The following is a 14,518-nucleotide window of genomic DNA, read 5'->3' as shown; positions in this document are numbered from 1 at the left end:
CACTAATAATCAATTATTTGAATAAAAAAATACGATTAATAATTCGAATACGTTTGTATTTGCTAATTTTTTACACTAATAATCAATTATTTGAACAAAAAAATACGATTAACAATTCGAATACGTTTGCATTTACGTTTGAATTAAACGTCGACTATTATATTATTAGGGATGACGAAATCAAGGACGTCATTAAGCACAATGTTAGAGGGATCAGGGGCGAGAGAGTTTCCCATGGCGAGACCTGATGTTTGATGAAAGAACTTTCCTTGAAAAGTGAGATATCCGGATTTGCAACATAGTTCAAGTGATTCAAGAAAGGAGGCTAATTTAAGAGTGGTATGTGGCTCTATTGTAGTCCAGTTTTTTCCACAATCTGGAGTGCTTTATCGATGGGTATGTTGGTGAAGAGGCTTTCAGTGTCAAATGAAGAAAGAATGAAGTTAGCGGGAATTTTAGGGGATATTAATTGATCTCGTACTTGGAATGAGTTATGGATGTCGTAAGGGTTGTCATGACTCAGGAACTGAAGAGATGGAAAGAGGAATTGGCTAAGTTTAGAAGATGGAGCATTAATATTGGATATGATGGGGCGAAGGGGATTGCCAGGTTTGTGAATTTTAGAAAGTCCGTACAGTCGAGGAGGTAAAGAATCATAAGAAATTAGCTTGTAGTAGGTGGGACGGTTAATTAATTTATTTTGAAGAAGGATTTTAATATGCTGATTGAATTTATTCATAAATGAGCGGGTGGGATCACGGGTTGAAGGTAGATAGGTGGAATGGTCAGAGAGGAGTTGAGTGATTTTTCCATTGTATTCCGTTTTATCTAAGATGGCAGTCAGGTTTCCTTTATCAGCTCTAGTAACAATAAGTTGGTCATTAGAATTGAGAAAGGATCTGGTGTGGGATAAGTCTTTGAATAATAAGGGGAAGATAAGGGAAGGGTGGGATGTGGAATGTTGTAGGTGATTTGATATCATATTGCTAATCAGAATGCGGGATAGTTCTTTGTCTTCCTCAGTGATGTCAAATAGGTTATATGTATATATTCCAGATCAGTAATAAGTTGAGGGATGAGTTTGGCAGAGTTAGAGATGGGGGTGGCAAAATTAGGGTCAAGACTACTAAGTGAAGTTTTACAAAATAAAATAAAAGTACAAGGTGAGATGTAAAAAGTAGTACATAAAAAGATTAAAAATAAGTAAGAAAGTATAGAAATAAGTGAAAAATTGTGATAGAATGTTAACAATATAGGTGATGATAATGATAAGGGAAATAAGTTTATAGAAACATGTGAAGTAAAAGTTAACAAAAAAACAAAACAAAGTAAATGTGAAAGTTACTAAAACATAGATGAATAAATATAATTGAATGCAGCGATAGATAATATAAGTATTAGAAAGATAACAAACAGGTGAAAAACAAAAGTATAATAGACAAAATTTGGTGATGTTAAAATGAGCGTAAAATTATTTAGTCTTAATTAAGTTTAATATATGCCTGTAGGTAAGTGAGATACAGTTTTCATCGATTTTGTGGTTGTGGATAACATATTATATTATTATTTATGTGGTCGGTTATAACAGTCTCTTACTATGTTTTAAGAGATACAGAATATGCAAATACTATCGATTTTAATATCGTGTATCGATTTGTTTTTACATTTCTGATTTCTAACATATTAGGACCCTTTCTATGTTTTAGAAGATGCAGAATATAAAAATACTATAGATTTTAAAATCGCGTTTCGATTTATTTTAATTTTTCTGATTTCTAACATAGAAGGGGATCCTAGTATGTAACGAAACAGTGATAAAAATTGAAAAAGACGTTCAATCATTATAATTTAGTTAACTATATCATGGTCGGTCTTGCTTATTCGACTATTAATTTGTAATTAATTCCACAATTAATGGTAATTTTTACAAACTGTGGGAAAACTTCTTTTATTGAAAAATGAAAAAGAATAGTGGCCATAAAGGTGATAATCCTTGAAATAAACTAATGAATTATTTATCTTTATTTGAAAAAGAAAAAAAATTGAGGACTGAAAAATACAAATACGTAGGATTCATTTATAGGATACAAAACAGCCATTAAAAAACTTGAACTTATTTCCATGTGAGCTTGCACTATATATCTTTAAAATATTCTTGTTTCTAAAGTAAAATACGCTGTAACTTTGCCAAAACTAGCCCAGTTTAAATGGTTTTTTGATATGTTTGCTAGAGAACCTATCAATAATTGAGTATAGTCTTTGAATAAGTAGCAATAATATTCATAAAAAATTATTGTTGTTGTTTAACGGTTGGACCAAAATAAAATGTTTTTTCTGTTCTGTTTGTTACGGTGTTCCAGGGTTAAGTGGCCAAACTGAAAATATGAATTAATGACCTCAAATAAAAAAATATTTCCTCTGAAGGTATGTCCGCAAACGCTTTGTTTCGGAGATATTCACACCTAAAGATTTTCATTATTATGAATTATTTAAGTTATATGAAATTAAAAAACTTATTTATTTGTTCTAACTAATTTATTAATTGAACGTTAACATTAAATTAATTTAATTTATAATCTTAAACACTTTCTTGAGACTGGTAAATTTTTTAAAAATAAATATTTTAATTTCTATCCATTTTAGTCTCAACACATTTTATTTTTCTTATAAGTCCGACGTTTCGGCCAATCCGGCCATCCTCAGGGACAATCTACTTAATACAATTTTGGAATTATATGATATAAAAACTCTAACTCCATGCAGGCAATTAATAAAGTTTTAACAAATAGTGACTGTGATAAGTGTTTTTAATTTTGGTTTTAATGTGAATATTGACTAATTAGAAATTGTTGTTTTGACCCGGGAAGAATAGCCTGCATGGAGTTAGAGTTTTTAAATCATATAATTCCAAAATTGTATTAAGTAGATTATCCCTGATTGGCCGAAACGTCGGACTTAAAATAAAAATAAAACGTGTTGAAACTAAAATGGATAGAAATTAAATTCATATTAAATGTAGTTCAAAATTATTTCCTTGAGTATTAAGACAGACTCGCTATTTTTCTTCGACAGTAGCAGTGGCAGAAGGGTACATGTATTATTGTTTCACAAGATTCAATTATCCTTCTTCGTAAGGAATTAAGGTCATTGACCTTATATTATATTGTATATACTTTTTGTTTAATGTTACTCCAAACAAAAAAATCCAGTGGTGTCAGGTATGGAGAGCGTGCAGGCCAAACCATTGGTAGTGTTGATAAACATTTAGGTATTGTCAAGGACCTCTCCGTATTGTGCAGGACAACCATGTGATTGAAACCACATCTTCCTTCTCAATTGTAGTGGAATATGTTCAACTAAATCATAGTCATCGTAATTAAGAAATTCCAGAAATATGCCTGCATTAAGTCGAGGCGGCTAGAAATGCGGACCTATTAAAATATAGTCTATTATCCCTACACCTATAACCACACATTGCATCGAAACTAGTGCTGAAATTGATGCTCACGGATTGCATGGGGATTTTCTTACGACCAGAGGTGATTATTTTTCTGATTGAAGATACCTCCTCTGGTGAAGGTAGATCACCCTCCTTTCTTCATTTCGTAAAGGGGCAAAAATACCATCAGCACGTGGTATTATAGCAAATGTGCCAGTTTCTCCAAGACGTTGAAGCGTGGAGATAAAGATGTGTTTGGTGATCTTCTATTCAGAAATCGCCTGGCATATTCAGGACGGGTAGCATAAGTATTATTATTGCAAACACCGTACACAAACACAATATCGGCATATTCACCATTAGTATAAATTGAAGGCACAATGATGAGTACTCTGCGAAAGCCTCTTACAAATTGATAAATGTTATTGGCAGTTCCCAATGCTGATTCCAAATAGTATTAATCCTTATGTTGCCAATAGTTTTTATACTGTTAGGGATAAAAGGCCATATGGGTATTCTATCTAATTCATCTCCTGAACAAAGCGTTTGGCCATGACCTCCCAAACGAACTATCCAGTTCAGATGGCTGTTTTTCGGGATATCAGACTAGATTAACTCAATTCATAACAGAAATAGGAATAGATGAATGTGAGCCTGTTTGCAAAACGAGGATGAAACTTGATTTATTACAATTTTTGAATTGGATAAATTGTATATATCCTTTGACCTATAATGTTCCATAAAGTTGTTTACTGGAAATCACTGTTCAGATAAAGTTACTTTTATGTTTTGTCAGGCTGTTATTTTATTGACTATAATTCAAAACTTTCATATAAGAAAAAATTGTGTAACTATATATTTCTTAAAAATAGGCAACTAAAGTTTGACAGACCATCCGACTATGTTGAACCAATGCGAAAATGATGGAATAAAAAGATTGTAGTAAGAAAAAGAAAATATCAGAACATTCAAACCTTTTGGATTCAAAACTCTACGATACTAGCATGGATGAAAGTTTGGATAAAATATAGCCAGGAATAAAGAAAGCTATACTGGAGGCCGCTACTTCTACTTGGCAATATTTCATCTACACGTAAAAGATTCCAAGCGATGGAATGATAGGATGAAGGAATCCGTGGAGAGAAAGGCAGCATGGAAGGAGTACCATATGCACAATAATAAATTTAATTGGGAACTCTATATATGAAGGAGAAACAAATCCAAGCTTGTAGTGAGGGTGGCAAAAAGAAAGAGCTGAGCGGAATTTGGTCGAAATCACAATTTGGTTCGAAAAGTAACTGAAATTACTTACTGCAAAAGCTATAAGGAATGGGAGTACAACATAATTGTCCCGATTTACAAAAAAGGCAATGCTAACAAGTGTGAAAACTACAGACTTATATATCTATCCCAGGTTGAGTATAAGCTCTATACCTCAATATTAGAAAAAAACTGAGGGATTTAGTGGATAACAACTTGCAAGAGGAACCGGCTGCTTTCAGGCCTTAAAGTCAGATCCAGGATCATATATTTTCTCTTAGAACAATCATTGTTAAATCGTGGGAACGAGGAAAGAGTTACTTATTTTATTATTAAGATATGTTACGATATTTTCTAAGATTAAGGAATATTAAGGAAAAATTATAATTTCTTAAAAAAAACTGCTTTTCCCATCTTTCATAATACTGAATAATTTATATAAAATGCCAATAAAAATTCCAAAAAAAGTTATTAAATATACTCCGATGACCTTTGACACATTGCATAACTTATCATTGTATGAGTTCTCACTCATGACATATATGAAATTAAAAGGTCATGAGATTTTTCAATTAACAATAAAAGGTTCTCCCAGAGATCTTTGTTTACCCAAAATAAAACATTCCAAACTAAACATTTTTTTCTGGCAAAGTGCACTGCGGCCACAGAGGGCCTGGTGTACGCGGTCCCATTTCTGTTCAAAGGAGCCCAGTCGTCTTTGTGAATCTGGATATTGCATACGGATCAACCATCCCGCAAAGCTTAGGGTCTAAGATGCGATCCTTACCAAAAATAAGGAATCGTATACTTGCTAATGCATCACATCTACAGATGATGTAGTAGGCAGTCTCATCATCTTTTCTGCAGATAAGGGACTCTATCGGTCTCATTTTATAGAGATGCTTATTCAACTGACAGTGTTCGTGTATAAATCTGTCATCCATCTTGGAGTACTCCTGTCCATGTCAAGAAGAGTGTTACTTCTTTACTGTCGATCCTCCATATTCCTAGTTCAGAACTATGTATCCGTCTGCAAGGCTAAGGGCTTGAGCTTCAATCTGTATATGCAGCGGTGTTATATTCAGATTAACCTCCATTGCTGCAGAGGGAGTGTTGCCCATCGTCATCATAAGGCATGCCAGTCCCTGATGTTTCCCAAGCCAGGCTCGAGATTAGCTGGCCATAGCCTTATACACCATACGATAGCAATGAGTCTTATCGCTGCCATATACATTCAACCAGGAAATTACTTTTGGTTTAGGGCCCAGAATTTACATACGGCTTTTTTGCATGCCCAGAGATACCTCAGTGCCTTCATACTGGTCCTATTAACATGAAGTTGCCATTTCAGTTTACTATCAAGAGTAACGCCAAGATGTTTGACCTCACTGCAGAATTCCAATCGTTCACCGTAATGATACGGCGATCTGATTGCGGGATTCCGTCTATTATTGAAAACACAAAGCCTGACCTTTTGAGGATTGATAGCCAAGGCCATATTCCTGACACCATCCATTCATAAGGTCTACCGATGTTGCATCATTAGATTTGATCAGTAAGGTGTCAACCATCATGCACCATAGAAGAGGAGATAAAACACCACCCTGCGGACTGCCACCAACAGGCTTCATTCACATCTTAGTGTGACCTATTTCTGATATGAGCAATCTTCCTTCCAGCATTGCGTTAATCCATTTGGAAGAAAGCTCTCCTGCCCATGAGGGGTGCAGTCAGAGGGACGTTCAATGTCAATAAATACATCAGCCATAATTTTCTTATAGGCCAAGCTCTTCTCTATCCTGGACACCAAGTGGTGTACATCCTCACAGGATTAATAGACTAGAATAATAAATTTAATCCTAAACTCGACCTATAATGTTTGTAAAAATATTTTTTTTTGCTGTTTTAAATTCAAAATAAACCATTAAAGTTAATTATAAAGATTTGAAACAATGTATAAATCGATAATGTATAAACACCAAATCGATATAATTTTAAAATATACAATCTTAAACAAGAGTTAATAATTGAATCTAGAGTTTGGGGAAATTATATAATTAATTAAAGCATAGAGAGCACAAATATTCATCTGTTGGTAATTCAAAAGCAATGCTAACTGAAAACAAACGTGTAGATGTAGCACAAGCACCCTTTGATTTGTGCCTAATAACCAACAACGGACGGGTCAACCACATATTCATACCAACTCATACCAGCTAAGCCAAATAACCAATCCATACGCTTGCACATGCACGAATTTTTCATTGTTTAGCAAACGCGTAGATAACATTATTATCCCAACATAACATCCTAATACCTTTCTTGGAGTATAATAGTGATTTGGAGTACTATAATTAATTATACTTCCATTCCAAGATAGAGGTTTGTCCAAATGAAGTTCTAGGTAGCGGATCTGTTCGACAAGGATAACTGAGTATTATTAAAGAATATTGTAGGACTGAAAAGATATTTTTACAGAACATAAACATATAATATATTAATAATAAACATATTATTAGACAGTGAGAATTTTAATGGATACACCATTTATTCTATCCATTTCATATTTCGCCGTCAACTTGATTAAGTAGCGTGATAAAATATTGCTATAATGTAAACTAAGATATTGCATCAGAAGTAGTCCCTAATATTCCCCCTCTTGGAGTCGTTCGCTTCCATTTCCTATTGAAAGTCAAAACTGTTCAGACCTTCTGGGGTACCGCGTCTATAACAGGTTCCAGCTGATTCCAAGACAATCACAAGCAACTGATAGGTAAGTAAACTTTAATGGACCTATATCAATAACACTTACAAAGTTTCATCTTAATGAAATTCCTTCAAGATATAAATGGGTTTTGCATTTCAATGACATCAAAGATTTCGGATAGAGGGTCTGTCCAATATAAATAAATGAAGAAGAAATTAATTGTTTATGTTTTGTTTTAATTTTGAGAAGTTGATGAATTAACCGACTATATAATTATATAGTGCGCTCTAGCGGCATTGCAGATTGACCGAAAATTAAATTTCATACAAGAATTTTGTTTGAAATTTTGACTAATTTAATTTAGTTTTGAGCATTCAATTTCACAAACTCCTTAGTTTTTAGTTATAAATGAAAAATTACAAATTTTATTATACCTAGGGATCCGCTCGTTACTAAGGCCAACAACCTTACACGCCCATCTTAAACGCCGCAATGCTATAACTTGAATTATATTTACCTGGTGTTGGTACCTTAATTCAGCGTTGTGTAATCTTCTAAATTCTCCCGTTCATTCATCCTTTTTCTGTAAATAATAAAATAGAACAAAGTAACAAAAAAATGTACACTTCCAACAACCAAGACATAAGAAATATGAACATTAAAATACTACAACTACTTAAAAAAACAAAAACAAAATCTCTTCGCTTTCATAGTAAAAATAAATAAAACACTGGTTACATCACACTGTCTTCTGAAAGCAAAGCACAACATAAAAAAATAAATAACAAGCAAACTATAATTTTATTGTTTGACAAAGTATTGTCATACGTCGCAATCCTATAAATTAAATTATATTTACTGGGTGTAGTTCCCTTAATTCAGCGTTGTGTAATCTTCTAAATTCTCCTGTTAATTCATCCTTTATCGGTCCGAATATTTCCGTAATACTTTATTTTCGAAAACCTAAAGACGCTGTTCATCCCTTAGTGTAAGAAGCCATGACTCACACTTAAAGTTTTTTTTAAAGCTGAAAATAAGGTTTGCTAGATTTCGCAGTACAGAGAGAGCACTTGGATTATTAAAAGGAAGAAACTATCACTGGTTCAAACAACGTTCCCTAGTTTAGATTGATAATTTATCTTTCTATCAAGTATCAATTAAAGAGAAAACTTTTTAAAAAATAAACCATCTTATAAAAATTACTTTGGAGTATTAATCCGTTCAATGTTTAGTATAGAAATAAATTGCAGAGATAATTGAATTAGTCATTTTTTATTGAAATAAAAATATTTTATATTAAATATGTATTCTGTGACATTTTTGTTATACTGTCTTAACTTATTAAAGTTAACCCATGTTAAAACTTCTCAAAAATAATACATTTTATTTCTGGCACTATATCAACTTTATTAAGGGATGTTGACATTCCAATTTGGAGATTCATTTCCAAATTTCTTATCTGCTTACAACAAACAAATTCTTTATTTTTAAAAAAATGAACAACATTCATGTTTATCCATACGTGATATAATTAACTACTCAAAATACTTGTCTCTTGTGGGGTATTGATATACAGCAAAGATATTTCATTGAGTGTTATATCGATATTAAGATGTTGGAATTTTTTTAATATATTCATCATCGAACCAAAACAATCAGTTATAAATAATTAACATTCCCACAGAATGGAAGGACATCCATTGATCGTTATCGCATGTGAAAGCCAGTCCGCCATATTTTCTTAGTAGGCTATAGGCTATGTCGTAGGCTATAGGATATGTCCACTTTGCAATTCCTTCCATCGTGTGATTCTCGTGGATGATTCCTTCAGCTTTCCCACGCATTGCTGAGGTTAAGGTCTATGTACTTTAAATCGTCTCCCGATTGTATGGCCGGAAATGCTCCACAGCCCAAATAGTTCCACTATTATTCCTAACACTATCCCTAATAGTTCCACTATTATTCCTAACACTATCCCTAATAGTTCCACTATTATTCCTAACACTACCCCTAATAGTTCCACTGTTATTCCTAACACTAATCCCTAATAGTTCCACTATTATTCCTAAGACTACCCCTAATAGTTCCACTATTATTCCTAACACTACCCCTAATAGTTCCACTGTTATTCCTAACACTATCCCTAATAGTTCCTTTCCAAAACATTATACCGTGCCTCCGATTCTGTGAGTCGTCTACTGGCATAGGCTATGGGACGCTCTACTTTTTGCTCTTCCTGTGATAATACTGCACCTAGAGCATATGTACTGACATCCGCGGTTAGTATGAAATGTCTTTGGAAGTCTGGAAAAGATTTCACTGGCTCCGTCTGTAATTGATCTATACACTTTTACAACGTTATGCTCAATATATGCGTCATGATTAGTGTATTTCCCTTCTTGAGCAAGTTATTAAGATGTACGAGGTACCTTGCCATATCAGGAACAGCGTTACCTTTGATATCGGTTGGCATCGCTATCTGCTTTAAAGGCCACTGCTTTCTGAATATCTGATCTTACTCCCTCCTTGGAGTTGCTATGTCCCAAAAAGTTGATTTGCTCTTGTCTTAGCACCGACTTCCCCTGGGATAGTTTCATTCCAAATTCTCTCATTCTTTGAAACACGCTTTTAATATGCTACACATGCTTCTGATTTGCTGAAGACCAAAGGTTCGTAAATATAGACTTGGCATATGGACTCACCCAACCCTCTCAGGAACTCGTCCGTGAGCCCATGAAATGTCGTCGGGGCATTTTTTAGTCCAAAAGGCATTCTCGTGAACTCATAGTGGCCTCTTTCGAAAGTAAATGCCGTTTTGTATTGGGTGCATTCTAATCTGAAGATAGCCCCCCATGAGCTCTAGCGTGGTAAAAATTGCTGCTCCACCTAATATATCCAGAATGTTCTCAAATCTAGTTATCTCATACAGTAGTTATCAAATTGGTTATCTTTCATAGATAGTGTTTTCATTCAGTTTACGATAATCGATAATCATCCTGTATTTTTCCACTTCTTCACCCGGTGCATTCTTTTTTCTCACAGCCCACAACGGACTATTATAAGGTGATGTGCTGTCTACAATTATCCCTTGCTTCTTGAGGTTCTCTATCTCGTCCCGTATATGCTTTTGGTGTGCGTGCAAATACCGTCGTTCCTTTACATATGTCGTCCTGTCCTGCATAAGCGGAATTTCGTCCTTCCTGTGGCACCCAGCACCTCTCCTTCATTAAAAAAATATCGTCATATTCGTTCATGATGACGTCTTTCCAACTTTCTGCCTCCGTCATTGCCCCTATTCGCGCCCTAGGGTCCTCTATCAGCCGCCGGCACTTATACTTTCTCCCACCGATTCTATTTTTTCCACCGTCCCCTGCTATTTCTCACTTGTGCTCCCAACTTGCTTTAAAAAATCACAACGCATGATCACTTGGTAATCTTTTTGACATTTTTTTACACCACATGGACTGCCAAATTCTTGGACTTACTACACCATTTAATTCCAGTTGTATGAAGCATGCCCTCAACTGAAATTGCCGGACACACTTGGGTTGGGTTGAAGTGGACTGTATAAATGAAAAATGAACACGGTTAAATGAAAAATAAAATTCTATTGTTTAAGTTACAAATGATGTAGGGGGTGGCCGAAAGAGAACATTTATGATTAGATGGTTAGTAAATTTTGAATGCTGGGCTATGGAATTGTAGATAATGAGGTGGTTGATGATTACCATGTGGTGGTGAATGTTAATGATAGCCATGTGGACTTACTTCTTTCCTCCCTCTGCATCTCTAAGCCTCTCTCCTCTGTACTTCTGAGGACAACTCCAAAGGGTTCTACACACCCATGGTAGATTTCTGATCTGAGAGACAAAGAAATAATGAACTGCTTCTCCCAGAAGACAAGATGGCTCTCACCTTTCACTTTTGTCTGGGTAGCTTCTCTCCACAGCGAGTGCTGGAGGAGGTGAGATTTGGCTGTTGGCCACCTGGGGCGCTATTATATCCAGTAGGCTATTATGCCATGATGCTTGATGGTGCCCCCTCCACTTCAACCTTTCGGTTGCCGTAGGTTAACCGGAACACGAGTATATTTAATAATTCTAATTCCAGTTCTATCTCCCCATCTACACTGCAGGGTCCACCCAGAGTAACTAATTGAAATTTACATCCCTCAACCTGGTTGACCACTCATTTTCTAGTGCTTCTCGGGATTCGAGATTAGAGCCCCCCGTGTCTACGAAGCATCCAACTCCTTATCTTACTCGAATGATAGGCAGACCGCCTCTCCCTTTATTTACAATGTTCGGTCGCCTCTCTGCCGGTACGCATCTGAAATCTCCTCTCCGGTCCTTCCTTCATCCTCGGTCCACCTCCACACATTCCTCCTTCTCCGCTGTCCTCTTTCCAGATCCCTTCCTTTTGCTCCAGTCTCTGAGATATCTTTCGATCAGCGGTCCTCTCGCAGGCTCTTGCTCCTGGGCTTTGCCTGCCATGGTCTTCTGTCACTGTTCGGCGCTGTCATTGTACCCTCTTTTTAAGGGTAACGGAGTAGTTTTAGGCTTATTGTATGTAATCCTAGTCCACTCTGGCTCTTCTATTTCCATACGGCCTTCCGGTTCCTGGGCACTTGTGCCTATTCTTCGTTTCCCTTGTAATCATGAATATGTCCTCCTCTGGAGCCCATCGTCTTCCACCAAATGCCTTCTTTAACCTTTCCTTCCCCCCCCCCTCCTGGCTGTCTCCTCATCAGCTTGAATTTGATTGAGGATAATTTTTTCACCCTGCAGATGACTGCTACCCTTGACTCCTCAGCATCCTCCCTGATTTTCGGCTGTCTTCGTTTCTATTCGACCAATCAGTAGATAACCCCCTTTTAGGAAATGGATTAACTCCCTCGTCACCCCGGTATACCTCTCAAGGTCGTAAACTGCTTTTCTTGAGTCCTAGGTGGTTGACGTGCGGACTTTGATCCATTCTAGCGTCGTGGCATGAGCTAGCGCTAAGCAGACTTCCGGTAGTGGCTGAATCTCTGCCGAAGGTGGATTCCCTGCAGCTACTGGTTGGTTTACTGCTACTAGAGGTGGGTTGGCTGCAGCTGGAGGTGGGTTGTGTAAGTTCATACCATCGATGTTTAGAACCGCCGCTGTCACTATTACCGCCCATAATTCATTATATCATCATATTACGCCGTTACCACACATAATTCAGAGAGAAGAAAAACATTTATGAAACGCACTTATTCGAGATATCAACTGATTTATTCTGCCTCTTAATTCTCCTTATATACATTATTTGTGTTTATTTACATAGGAAGTCAGGCTAGGAGCTAACAGTACGCACGGTCTTACCATAACACCCTCTCCCATTTTATGGACATTAACTCTATTTTAAAAAAAATATTTATTGCCATTCACAACTGTACATTTATATACATACATCCAGTAATTTTGATCTTAGTTTATAATGGAGTGATGCAGGCATGAAGAGAAATTACCCATTGGGAGCTCTCTAATGATGTTTTTACATTAGCTGGTCTTATGACCATCTTCTTTTAGGCACCTCGGACGATTTTCAGGAATGGCAGAAAAAGCAAGGTTAGAAACTATTGGGTTTGGGTGGTTAGGGGGTTCATAACGGAAGAAGTAGTATCTGGTTCTGGCTAGATCGGTTATATATAGAACATTAAGGTGTTAATGTATGATTTTATTTGTGTTAAAGAAATAAGAGGATTGAGGATTTTGAATTGTAAGCATTGGATATGGATTTAAATCGATGGTTTAGTGGAGCATCAAAGGCCAAATCCCTATGTTCAGAAAGAGGATTCCAAGTTATTCGTTTGCCCAGACTGTCTAAGATAGCGGATCTGTTATAAATGGGGAAGAGCAACATTATTGAAGGATACTGCAGGGCAATCATTAGGTTTACGACAAAGGGTGATTTGATGGGATTCATTTTGATCCTCCAATCACAGCAGCATTCTTCGAGAGTTATGGAGAGTTTGGTATGCAATTAAAGGGTTATTATTGACTGCGAGGACACATTGGTCATCAATGTAAGTGGTAAGGATAGTATTAGGATTGGTTGGGATGTCAGCATTATAGACTGTGTAGAGGATATGACCGAGGATACTAGCTTGTGGAACACCAGCGGATTAAGAATAGACGGACGAATAGGAAACATTGGGGTTTACTTCGAATAATTTATCAGTCAAAAAGGATCGGATGATGAGAAAGTATGTAGGAGGCAGGAATTTACGGAGTTTGTAAAGCCAGGGTAAACCAGGTGCCAGACTCGATCATAATAATCATGAGACTCTATATTGAAAAATACTCCCGCATAGTACATTCCATGCTCCAAAGAAGACGAGACAACATCCATCACACGATGACACCGCTGGATAGTGAGATGTTCGGAATTCAAACTAGTGATCTGGGATCATATGATTGGGGTCAAGGATGGGGTATAAGGATTTCAACATGAGTTTCTAGGATTTTGCCTTTGGTGGGTAATAGAGAAATAGAATGGGTATTTGGGTGGCTTTGGGGGTTTTGGTATCATTTAGACTATAGATAATTTCCATTGGTCAAGGAAATATGTAAAACGGAGAATATTGTTATACATGTAAGTAAGGAAAAGGATGGATTTTCTAGAAAGAAGTTTTAGGATGTGGGATGTTATGAGGTCGTATCCAGGAGTTACGAATGTTATTGGATATTTCTGATCGATGAAAATCTTTAGGTGGAAGGGTCATTTGGAGTGGAATATTTAGTTCTCCTTGAATACATTCAAAATGAATTGGGTTAAGGATATCAGGATGCAGAATAAAGATTTTAGAATTGTTTTGTCCGAACTTATGCGTCATTCTTTGGCAGATTTGGGATTTGCTGAGAAGTGGATAGTTAAAGCCCACAAGGGATTATTGTTATTATTTCACTTAATTTGTCCGCAATACGGTTGTACCTTGCTAATAGCTCGCCAGCATACTGTCCGTTCGACTGCTTAGGCCTCTTCATTTCCCTAAACATCATGAAAATATCTTCTTCTGGGGCCCATCGCCCTCCTCCGAATGCTTTCTTCAGCCTCGCTTTGACTACGTCCCAGGGTGTCTCTTC

General features: G+C 36.2%; 1 protein-coding gene across 3 annotated transcripts in view; it reads left to right on the top strand.

The window, feature by feature from the left end:
* The window catches only part of LOC106690281 (cytochrome P450 9e2), a 54,613-nt gene that overhangs the window by 25,945 nt on the left and 14,150 nt on the right, over nt 1-14,518 (top strand). For 2 of the 3 annotated variants that reach the window (XM_067050730.1, XM_067050728.1), the window contains exon 1: nt 7,358-7,472. The exons of the other annotated variant lie outside the window; for it this stretch is intronic. The gene's annotated coding sequence lies outside the window, so the exon portion shown is untranslated. Of the gene's footprint in view, nt 1-7,357; nt 7,473-14,518 lie in introns of those variants that run through there. 3 annotated transcript variants of the gene reach the window in all.

Source organism: Halyomorpha halys, unplaced genomic scaffold (genome assembly GCF_000696795.3).
Source record: "Halyomorpha halys isolate HHAL.00 unplaced genomic scaffold, Hhal_1.1 Scaffold1638.1, whole genome shotgun sequence".
Lineage (NCBI taxonomy): Eukaryota > Metazoa > Arthropoda > Insecta > Hemiptera > Pentatomidae > Halyomorpha > Halyomorpha halys.
This window is presented reverse-complemented; position numbering and strand designations above follow the sequence as displayed.